The sequence below is a fragment of the Podarcis filfolensis genome (assembly GCF_964270895.1).
Source record: "Podarcis filfolensis genome assembly, chromosome: 4".
Lineage (NCBI taxonomy): Eukaryota > Metazoa > Chordata > Lepidosauria > Squamata > Lacertidae > Podarcis > Podarcis filfolensis.
The window spans coordinates 55,849,340-55,862,148 of NC_139607.1; positions in this window are offsets into that span (position 1 = coordinate 55,849,340).

Consider the following 12,809-nt stretch of genomic DNA (forward strand, 5'->3'; position numbering starts at 1 on the left):
CCCCTCTCCCCAGGTTGCCCAGTCCCAGGCATGCAGGAGGGCAGAGCCAGCCAGCCAGCCACCTCAGCGTCTCGCTGGCTCAGTCACTCCCGAACTCGCAGCACAGAGCCACCCACAGCAGAAGAGCCTGCCACAGCACTCCGACCGATGGGCAGGCTCTTCCTCTGACTCAACTCTTGGGCCCTGGACTCTCAGCCTGGTGCCCCTGAGAGCCCGGCGCCCGGGTGCCCTGCACCCCTAGCACCTATGGGTAAGTCAGCCCTGATGGTACTGCTCCTTTGCAACCTCTTGCCTCCATACAAACCACACACAAAGGAGCAGTGACTGGGACCGTGCAGGATTACTACTCCTACTAGCTGGAAAGCAGGAAGATCCAATCCTGCATGGTGTGAAACATCACCTGCACTCCATAGGAATGATTCCTCTGCTCAGCAGCTGTTCCTGCATGGCAGGGAGTCAGGAAGGAAGCCTTCCTGGGCCTAGCTTCTCCTGAGAAGATGCAACCTCAGGTCAGGTAGGTCTTGACCTTTTTGTGCACATTTTACACATTGCTTGCTTCTCCTTGGATCACTCTGGACTATCCAACTCAACTTTCAGCAGTCTGTGACTGTACCCAACTCATCCCATACCTAAGTCCAATTTGAATAGGTTCCAATTTGGCTCAGGCCTCAGCTGAATCTGATACATAGCCCTCACATATCTGATACCTTTCTTTGGTCATTACTCTCAAACATCCTTCAAATGATAGTTTTCAGAGCACAAGTAAAGTTTTTTATATTATATTATTTTAAATTATAATTGTAACAACAAATATTGCTTGTAATGTCTTTTTCACTGTCTGGTGTGCAGAATGCCCTATTTTTAAAATCTTGTTCATCCTCAAAAGAATACTTTGCAGTAGTTTTGGGTCAAGGTAGTGCTTTGTCTGAAGCTTCCCAGTAAGATTTATGCATAGGCAGCTATTTCCTTTCTATGGCCAACATTCTCAACATTCATTTCCAATCACTTGTTTCGTAAAAAAAGAAATTTTCAGCACTAGATTCATCATGAGTATTATGCCTTCTTCTAAACCTCAGGAACTAATATGAAGGTCATCAGACTATCATTTATTCATATTGAAAAGAAAAAGAGAAACTCATTAACAAAGTTCACAATAGTTTGTTCTTGGTTGCTCAAAATGGAAAAGGAGCGATCACAATCAATTATCTTTGCCCCATCAGCCTGAAAATGTCATGTGCCATGTGAGGTTTCTGTTTAAGAGACACAAGTCCCAAAGCCCTTTCATGCATGAAACCTGATGGTTCTATGGTTCTTTGGATCCTAGCCAATGTGTTTAATTGTGTCAGCTATCCCTGCAAGCCATTTAATTTGGAATAGTTCCAGTAGCTTCTATAACACCTGCATATCAAAATTGTATTAGTAGTTTCTGCAGCACACAGTCTTTTTTCTTAGGGTACTTCCAGACTCATTGTTCTCCCACTGTAAGTAGCATATCTCCACATTTCAGCAGGCTCATGCACATATCTTCTCTCATGTCAATTGCTGCTCATTTTTATGAGACAATGAGTGGGAATTCCTCATTTAAGCAACTAATATAGAAACACCTTGCATATCTATTGTTATAGAATCTGCAGTTGGAATCCCTAATCTGGAATTTATGTAGAGTTGCCATATTTCAAAAAGTAAAAACCAGGGGAAAGTTGAGCTTTTTTTCCCCTTCCAAAAACAATTTTTCAATTGACTTGCCTAAGATTGAGGACAAAGTGGTGCCTTTCAGAAATACCCTCTGGATGTCAATTCCACCTTTGAAAACCCAGTAATGTCTGGGAAAATCCAGACGTATGGCAGCCCTAGTTTGCTCTCCACCACAAAAATAAGTTTCAATGTTGCACTGGAAACAGTCACAAAACAGATACTTTGCATTTTTGCCTACATTTATTTTGTAACACATTACTCTTTTACAAACTAGCAATGTGGCCCTGTCTTCCTTTTGTCATTAAAACAGTTCAGTAACTTTTCTGTCTCTGATCCCAGAGAAGGATCCTAAGCAACTTGCTTGTTCTTCATCATGGAGCTTAACCTCTTCTCCTACTGGCTCCATCACTGACAGAAAAGCTGTGTTCTCAGGTTACACATTCCTGCTGAGAGAGATCTGCAGGTTTTCAGGATAAGACATCCATTAGCCTACAGACTGAAATTGAAACATCCAACCTTTTCTGCATTATTTAATGAAACCTCCTGTGTATAATGCAAATTTCTCTTGCAAATGCAAACCTTTGCATAAGTTGTTTTTCTTTTACTTCACTGCACATAAACATTGCACTTTATGCATATTAAACTTACATCTTTAACATCTATTCCATAGTTAACATTAAAATGTATGTCCAGGTACTCAGTGGTAGTCAACTAATGTTTACTCAGAGCAGACCCATTGAAATTTTTGGACCTATTAGTTGTGGCCATTCATTTCAATAGATCTACTTTAAGTAATGGTTTCTTGAATGGCAACCATTCTCTCTATGAACACATTTAATGTTACCTTGGAAAGTCTACAACTAATAGCTGCTTCACACATTTCCCCCCTACCCCCTGTGTATTCTATCATTTCTAAAGTGTAATAAATCTGTTTCTTCTGGCATGAGTAACATGGGTTCAGAACCAATGGATTCACTTTGTGTAGAAAACTGTTCTGTCCAGTCAAGGGATGGTGTGCATAAGCACCCAATTTCCATCTCTGATTTGAACATGAGCAGCAATAGCAGCTTGTGGGGTGGGGTAGAGCTGTAGAGGCAACCTTTTGACACTGACAACACTGGAGCAGGGCAGTGGTGAGGTCAGAGCTCTGCAGTTTTACCAACAGGTCTGCTGTCATCAATCTGTTACTTCCACCAACACACCGTTGTTGCCCTTGCCTCACTGCCACCCTGCTACAGTCCTGCCCAGCTAATCATCAGTGACACCAATGTCAGGAGGGTGGCTCTATAGTTGCCCCACTACACATCCCACTGCTGGTGAGCACTCCTTTCCAACCTGGCAGACATTATTATTCCAGTAATTTGAGGGATGGAGCTCTGCCAAAACCCTCTTTTATGGGCTTCAGGAAGCAAAGCTTACTAATCACTGGATGTGTAGCTTATGGCTACTAGTATACTGCTTATGGTATCCAGGATTGGGATCCCCATGCCTCTGGATATTAGCCACTGAGGAACATGGAGCAGAAGAGTACTCCTGCATCCGTGTTTTGTTTGTGAGCTTCTCATAAGCATATGGTTGTGTAAACAGGAGGCTTAACTAGACAGGCCTTTGTCCTGATTCTTCAGGACTTATGTTCTTAAGTTAGATAGCTTATTGTAAGGAAATGTAGCAGGCAGAGAGAGGGGGAAGAAAGCAAGAAAACATTCTTCAAAATTTTAGTAAGTTTCATAATTAGAAGTATAAAGAAAACTTATCGTTTTCCAAAGAAGTTCATTATTATTGTTATTGTTACATTTGGCAGCAAAGTATGATGTATGAAAAAGCTTATGTGAAACAAGATCTGGAGAAAAAAATGCATCAAAGTGTTTTAAACAAGAAAACATCAAATAAAATCAATACGGGGGATTATTAGAACACTGTACAAGTGAGTCTGAGTCATGGCAATTATTTTGATGTTTGCCACTTATTTTATTGAGCAACCTAGTTGTCACTTCTGGCTTACCCCAAAGAAACCCAACTCAGTGGCCAAACAGTCATTAAAAGCTTACCTGCTGTGTTTCTAGTCAACAAAAAGTGCTTTCCCTGGATGAAGTTACACCTGAAGCTTTAAAAGGATGTTCTGTAAATAAGATCTGCCTGGTTCTGATTCTCTGATCTTCATTACAGTTGAACAGCACATGCTTAGGGTAAAACAAGACTGTCCCCCATTATGTATTCTTGAAACAGCTTGCCTAGAATCAACAGCACAGGGGACTGACATTTCATTACTGATGAAAGGAGTAAGTGTTCATGCATTACCGCTGATTTGAACAGTCAGCTCCTAATTCACTGCTCTTCCATCGATGGATCTCAGAGGGGGGCAAAAACTAAAATCTATCTGAACTAAGTCCAAGTAAATTATATTTTTAATTGTAATGATTTCTGAACATATACATGTACAGAGATAGCTTTCTGAAATTCTTTACGTGCACAGTAGCACACATGCAGTTAACTGATTAAATGTGACAGGTAAGCCTGGAATCCACTAATACAGTTACTTTACCAATTTACACTAATTTACTGATGATGTTTTTCCCCCTGAACTAAATTAATGGAGACTCTGGGCTACTAACCTTGACATCACTCACAATCAAATTAACTTTGATTCTGAGACGATCATGAACTGTATGCATTCCCAAATTTTCAGTGTTGCATCACACTTGCAAAACATATTCAATTATCTATATTGTGGAAAGTGCTTGTGCTTACTTATTTATGCATGGAATTCAGAGAGTTGCAGAATTATAGAATCATGGAGGAAACATGAACCTGAACTTCCTTCTCCATCCATGGTGGTGTCTAGGAACATCTAGCTTGCCATTGCTAAAAATCCTAAGCATGATTTCAATGGGTTGTTTCAGAATGTTTCACATTTTTGTGTGTTTGTAAATCTATACCTATCATGTCATCAAGTATGTCCTAGTTCTCATATTTTGTGAATGTAAAAAAATTCCCTCCTGCAAATATTCATGGACTGAGAATTCCAAAGCTGCACATTTTTTAAAAAATGCAGAAATCTGAGATATGTGGAAGGTTCAACAGTATTTATTTTTTTTTAAGTGAGGAAAAACATATAGGTGATGTATCAGGTTGTGTATGGCATTGACATTTTTCTTCTAAAACCCATGACTTTATATATTTTTATCATGGCACATGCTTCTGCATGGGAAAGATTGAGTTTTTAATTCATCTGTTTCAAACCTAATGTGAATATGTTTCTTCCATTATGGCTCATTTGGTTTAGGATGTGCTTCCTAAAAGGAAACCAAAGAATATAAGAAGGGCCTGATGAATCATGATCTCACCATGGCCAACCAGATGCCTATGAAAAGGCAGCAAGCAGGAGCTGAGCACAAATATACTCTCCCCTCCTGTGGTTTCCAGCAACTGGCATTTTGAAGCATAGCTCTTGTGACTAGTAGCCACTGACAATGTCCCAAGTGCTGACCAAGCAAAATGGACATACCTTTTACCTTATGAGTCAGCCCAAAACCATTTATGTGGAGAAATAAAGGTAAGCAGAAAATGACTAAGCAAAAGGTGAAGAAGTTGCACTCTATGAGCGGGTTTAATATTTGAAGTATTTATTTGAAATACATCTATTTCTTGGTGCTCCTGTCTCTTTTTCTGGTTTCTTAAATCAAATATTTGCAATGGCTGAAACAGTTATACTCTGTGTTTGTGAATGCAATCCAGTAAGGCACTGGAGTGTATTTATAGATTCACCTTCCCCCTCTGAAATACTGTATGCCTATATGAAATAGTTATCTCCCATTATCCCTACTTTTGTGTGGTTTGCATGTGACAATTACTACATTTCACAGATCTCCAGAGAGGAGAGTTTTTAATAATGTTGTTTGAAGCTCCTTTGAGACCGCATTCTTCTTTGCTATTTTCCCCTAGAAAGATAACTGTTTCCCTTTATTATATTTAAAGGTGGTTGTAGCTGATTTTGATTTTTTTTTATATAACTATTCCTCTATTATATGCATTGTTTCTGCAGTGCTGTAAGTCTGGAAGATTAGATTATAGAGATAACTGCTGGCAGTTTGAATGGGGGTAAAGAGAGAGGTTGAACTCTCCTTACATGTGTTAGGAACTATAATGTGTATTCTTTGTAAAGGATCTGATCAGCACTTGCACCATAAATATTTTACAGGATGGAGCTGGACTTCCAAACAGCCTCCCACAATGGCTGCTATTTGTGTCTGTAGTCAGGAGCCAGGAGACCAAATGAGGAAGACTTGCCCTCTGAGGGATTCCAACATCTGGCTGTTTTGAAAGCCCTCTACGGGATTCCAACAACTGGCTTGTTTGCCAGACATTTCTAGTGTTCCTCATTTCTAGGCATTTCTAGTTCCTCAAGGATTTATGTATTCCAGTGATTTAACAAAAGAGACAGCTGGAACATCTGATCACTGAAGAAACAATTATAAACACATTTTCTCCCCTAGTTCCTTCTTAGCGAAGCAAGCCAGAAAGCACATCATTAAGAACCTGGCTGAGGAAGCCCCCACTTAGTGAGAGACCAACATTCTTATTATCTATTTCACCATATTTATTGTAAATTACCTCAAGAACAGTTAGCAGGTAAGGTAACAATATTTTACATAAGTAATATCTGTTGATCTGCATCTAGCAATGTCTAGAACTATATATTTCTCCAATATTAGCAATGTTAATAACTCTATATTTTTCCTATATTAGCACCAGCTACTTTTAAACCCATTTTAAGAGAAAGTTGAATGGACCTGTTGTGCTCTTCCCTTTGCTTCCTTTCTTTCAATATATGTCAATATATTGACATATCTGTATATCACCTATATTGTGTTTGTATGTATGTGTATCTCTATATCTATCTATCTATCTATCTATCTATCTATCTATCTGTCTATCACCTACCTACCTACCTACACACACACACACACACACACACACACACACATTCCAGTACTGCTGTTCTTGCAAATGTTATGTAGATTTTAAAAAAAACTCACATACATTTCACTTGATTTGCTCTGCAGATGTATTACACTGGTCAACAACAAATTTGTTGTCTGCGTTTTTTCAGTTGATTTGGGACGAATCTGATGTGCTGAATCCAAAAATCACATTGGTTTTGCTCAATCAGGTCAAGTTTTTGAGCTATAGGCACATGTCATTTTTTTACATTTTTGTTCACATGTACGCTTATGTGGAGCATTTTAGAAGAAGTTGGTGGGGGTAAAATGCCATGTCGAATAATTGTTTTGATTGGAAATGATTATTTTAATGACAAGAAGTATTCAGGTCTGATAGTTCTGGGTGTTTATGTCGAAAAGGGATCAGTTTGAAGTCATAAAACCTCAAAATCTTCCATAAATTGGTGCGGCTTCATAAATTGGTGGGATCAACAGAAAGAACCAGAGCAGCCTCAAGTATCCTGATCTTCAATCAGCACGTCGTCCTGTAGCTCATTGTGATGAAATTCCAGTGCCTATCTTCGGAGAACTTCCTGACATTAGTGACGAAGATGCCTCCAGTGTTGAAGGACATGAAGAAGAAGTAGTTCTTGAAGATGATGCTCCACATCCATTTTCCCAAAAGGAGTTGAATGATCTAGTTCACGACCTCAGCTTGTCAAAGGACTCTGCCGAACTGTTGGCATCCAGATTGAAGGGGAAAAAACCTCCTCTCAGGACATGAAAGAGATGGAGACCATGTATCAGGGTCGCTGGGATGCAGTCATGATGGCTGACTACTGTTGGACTCTGAAGAGAGACCTCCCTGCTGCTGAGCATTCCAGGAGTTCCAAGAAATGGAAGTTCAAGCCCTGAAGTTTGAAAAATGGTGAAGCAACATGCAATTTACGTGTACTTACCTTTATCAATGCCCACCATTCAGTTTACAGTAAACCTGAACTGATGGAGAAAAACGGATGCCATTTCCTGATTCAGCAGTGCAAAAATACCCTAAATCAGTTGTAGAAATCTAGACAACATTAAAAAAGTAAAAAATTGTTGCCCAGTGTTATCACTGCACCAGTCTTCCGTTGGATTAAATGGGGGAAATGCACAGAGCTCAGCACTCAGGGCTGGCTGCAACTCAGTTTTGAGAGAAGCATTTCTCCAATGTTTTTTCCTATCCTCCTATTGTAAATTAAGTGCTCCTTAGCCTTACAGTTATGCCAAATGAAAGCTATTTTTTAAATTATGATTTGCATTTCTGATACATTTCAATATCGGCAGAGCATGAACAGAAATAATACAAAAATAATAGGAAAAACAATCTCTGAAATAATATCGGATAAAATTTTGAAATAACATAAAAGAATAGTAAACAAAATAAATAAATAAAATTTCGTGACTTCCCATTCTCTCCTTCCATGGTTCCTTTTATCTCCTCTTTTTTTCGCAAGCTGTTCTAGTCTACATTTTAAAAAAATCCAGGAGAAAACAATGCCTCCATCTGGAGACCAGAAGGGACACCTGCTATGCCAATGTATTGCCAGAGACTTCCCAAGTCCTCCCATGCTACACATGATTTGGCAACATGCAGAAAGCCTTTTAGCTACTAATGGGCCATCCTGTGGGGCACCTGAAGCATAAGTAATTAAGCTTCTGTTACTAATCCGAAACTACAACACCAATGCCAGAAAGAGTATTAAGAAATCTCTGAGTTTTCCTAATATTATTTCTGGCATGGGCATTTGAAATTTCAAAAGCTGATGTTTGATGGGGTTTTTTTGAGGGGCGGGGTTATCTTAGAAACTTGCTTCAGCTCTTTGGTTATTGAACTCCTTGGTTCTGTGTAACAAACCATATGCCCATTAAAATTGATGGAGTGAAATTTTACAGCAACTCAGTATAAACCCAAGGGTGGGAAACATCTGGCTCATGGGCCAATCATGACCCACCAGAGAGTTCAGTTTGGCCCATGAGGCCATTTTCTCCAAACCATACCTACCTGCCCATCAACTGACATCACTGGTGACATCAGCTGGTGGACGGGAGGACAGAATTTAATCCTGCATGGGCTGTGCACCCTGTTCTGAGCAGCAGAAAGGATTGCATAGCCACAGCAGAAGAGGCTAATCTTCACTTATCAGCTGAGAGGCAGAGGTTAAAGCCCTTTGCTCTTTGAGGCTAAAGTGGCATAAAAAGTGGGGTAGAGGGGCCTCAGAGAGAGGTTTGGCAGAGCGTGTCATAATGATGTCATGTGACTAACAGGTGGATAGCTCTTCCTAGTCAAATTTGGCCCATGAGGCTGATCCTGATAAGGATCTAGAATATGGTACAAAAAAGTTTTCCCACCCCTTACGCAAGCCAGTAGTGTCATTCAAATGTTGATATTGATATCAACTTGGTATCATTTTATTATTCAACTAAACAGTTCCTCCAGCAAAGGAAGTTTTAGTTGCCCCCGTGAGCCCCCTAAATCTGTTTCAGGGGTCTCCCCAACCCTTTGGAGCAGATTTATGAGCTGCCCTGGTGATGCACATGGAGCTGAGAGGGCAGGGAAGTTCTACTGCACAATTACAACTACTTGTCCTAGTGAAAATGTTTAGATTGATAGTGCCCTATGTAAGTATAATTAATTCAAAAAGTGTGTTACAGGAAGGACTGTAGCTGTCAGGTGTGAAGAGGGCCCCTTCACAGATATAATTTAGAGAAACTGAATAGGGATAGGGCACTCTCTTAGGCTTTTTCCTTTTATTTCCTTCCTCCTGCTCACCTCAAAGTTCTCCTCATTTTTCTGCTACCACCTCTTGTTGTGGGTGTTGTTATTTTGGCTACATAATGAGAACTGAGGTCACAAGGAGAATTGAGGTCACTGTTGATATATTTGATTGTATTGCAGTAGGTGTGCCTTGTGAGACTTGGCACTTAAACTGCTTAAAGGTTTTATTTACAGTTAAGCAGTATTCAGATTTTGTTAAATAAATAAATCCATACTAATGAAACAGGCTCCCAAAGCCTGCATCATATCAGAATATTAATTCTATCTGCCTGTCACTTCATTGAAAATATGACTTTGGGGAACAGTATAACAATGATGGATGAGGTCTCAATAACACAAAGACCAGTAAATACATATAGTGAAGTCTCATGGATTTTCCCATCTCAGAGATTCAATCCCTGAGAAAGAATGATTGAGCAAGGACCTCTAAAAGCCACTTTCATTGATACATTATGTTGTTCCAGCCACATTATGACCCTTATCATATGTGCCCCTTCAAGGATGTTTGTGCCTTTCTCCTGCTGTTGGTGTATATGTGAGAAAGAAATGCAGTTTAAAGAAATGCATGTTGTTCTCTAATAAATTGAGGACCATGAAGGAAGGTAGATTTACTCCCATCAAATTTCAATTGTCCTCTGATTTCTGTTCCAGCAGTGATCAGAAAGTGTAATAGCTTAAAAACATGTTTACATTTGTCATCATCCCCCACTATTTTTCATAGAGTTGGGTTTTTTGGGATGGTGGGGAAAGACCTTAAAAATGTTAATTTCTCTTGCCTTATATAGAGAAGACTCCAGCCACTAATATTCTGAAAGTTAGGAAACCTTACTACTACTACTGCAAAAAAAGTATTATGCTGCAAGAACCCTGGTTTGCAGAGTATTAGAGAAGGAAAAAGAAGATTGCAGCAGAAGGGAAGGAGCTGCATTGTAAGTTCCCACCACATCTACTTTGAGCTGGTTCTGCCTTTCTGAGGATACACACATTTCATTCCTACAGGATCTATACCAAGAGAGTATGTGAGAGGGGCCTCTTTCCCACATTAATTGTACAAAAGAGATTTCCACTCGTTTAAGAGGCAGAGGGGCTACACTGCTGCTCCTGTCCCTGAGATCACGTGGTTTCTTGGTCCTGTTCCTTAAATTTTCATGAACTATGTGTGTACATCTTTATTTGGGAAGCCTACATGTGAAGACCTCTGCACTCACACATTCTGGAGCTCCAATAATGCAGCACCCCTGAATGAATGTGGATCTACAGATCTACATGTGTAGGCTTCCATGGTGTAGATGTCTATCCCTAACATATGAACATTTGGGGAAGGGAAATGAAAGTATCTAAAAAGGTGGTGGGCAGCTACACAGCTCTCTTGTCCCTCAGTCACACAGACATCCTTTCGTATAAATTACATGGATAACAGAGAAGGTGGGGAGATACATAGATGATGGTAGGGACCAACTCATTTATTTCAGACTTACATGAGCAAAGAAGAAATTAATTGAATATTCAGCAGTTAAGAGTATCTCACTCATTTAGCCCCTGTGGGATCTTTTGGCCAAAGGTGGATGAACCTACTTGAAGAAAATCTTTGCAAATGTCTCCTGAGTCCTACACCATCTGATAACTTGCCAATCTGAGGCCCTTTCTGACATTCCCTTTGCAGTGTCAGAACTGTAGTTGTGCACACTGGTTCTACTGCCTACACTACTTCCGTAATAGTAGATAAAGAAAAGAAAAAAGGAACACATAAGTGAATGCAATGACAGTGGTGAACCCTTGCTATCTCGTGAGACTCCAATAGCAATAAAGAATCCAGGAATATTTCTGGGCAGCCCACCTTCTCCTTTACATGGAGTGTAACCCTATCTAAAGGCAGGTAGAACAGTCTACACTGCATCAAACCCCATCCCTCAGGTATCCCTTGATGTAATTCATAGGCTGATAACATTTCTTAAAATCATAAACATCCAGTGTCTCGTTTTGTGTGCTGTATGCCTACTGAGGTTATGTATCATGAGTATCCCAAGGCCAGTAATTTCAGGCTGTGTCATTGAGAAACCATGATAAACTGTCATTTGTCATCCTTTTAAGCACCACTGGGGATAGTGGCTCAAGCAGGATTGATAACTGTATTTATATAGGTCTATTCAAATCTCAATTAATCCTTATGACACTTAGCATTTATTCAGTTATTGAAAGTGAATGGGTTTAATTTCTCTGTGGTGAAAAAGAATAAGAAGATAGACTTGCATTGAGATATATTGATTGGCTGTCATCAGTTTTAAGATGTGCATCTTTTAATCTCGCCAACATTTAACATCATTACCAGAAGAGGTTGATGTTTATAATGATTAGCTAGCATTAGCATGTGTCCTTTATCTGTCACTTAAATTGTTCATAAAATAGACCGTCTGAGAGGCAGACAGATTAAGCAACATACTGTTGGATTTGGGGTGAAATTCTCATATGCTGAATTCTGACAGGCTGACTCAAAATTATGCAGTACAGTCTGTACACAGGATGGGATCCCTGTGCAGAGCATAATGAACCACTAAGACCTGCTGGTCTGTTTAGTGTCAAGCACACTGCAGTGTGGCCAGCCATTATATACATTTGACTGTGAAAAGGACCTCCCAAATGCAGTAACAACTATATTTGGACCTCATAAATCAATGCAGTTGTTAATGAGACAGGATCTCTTGGAAAAAGAAGGTCACAGGTTTCCCAACCTCAGTAGAGTATTTAATAACCTCTCTGATGGCAGCTGTCCAATCCATGTCAGCTAGGTCGAGGAGGAGGAAAGAGGAATATGGTGAGCAGGCAGACTTTCACACATGTAGCTATGATGCAGTATATATGATGCATTAAATTGTTATGATAAAGTTGACTTGTTACATAAATTCAAGATGCCAATCTTGTGGAACTCTGTTTTCTCATAAGTCAGGAACAGTGAAATTCAAAATTCCAACTGTATAATCTTTAACATCTTAAAATATGAACATGGGTAGGTGTACAGCCAACCAGACTGAAGGTTTATGTTAGGAAAAATAGCTTTGGAAGGAGACTCAAGCATTATTAAATAGATAAGGCAGATTTGAAGCCACTTCAGCTCTAGGTAAGAAATGAGAAATTTTGAGGCCAATTGAACATTAAATTTGCCAGATATATCACAATTATAGAAACATCTGTGGTAGATAACATAGGAAAGATATTCTCTGAACAAGAATTATACTGAATAGTCTTTAAAAGTTCTCATTTCTTGCACTAATATATGCATTTGAAATATCCAGTGGCTAAACATCAAATATATATTTTAGACTGTTTGGCTCCAAAATACCCTGAAAACAGGGGTAAGG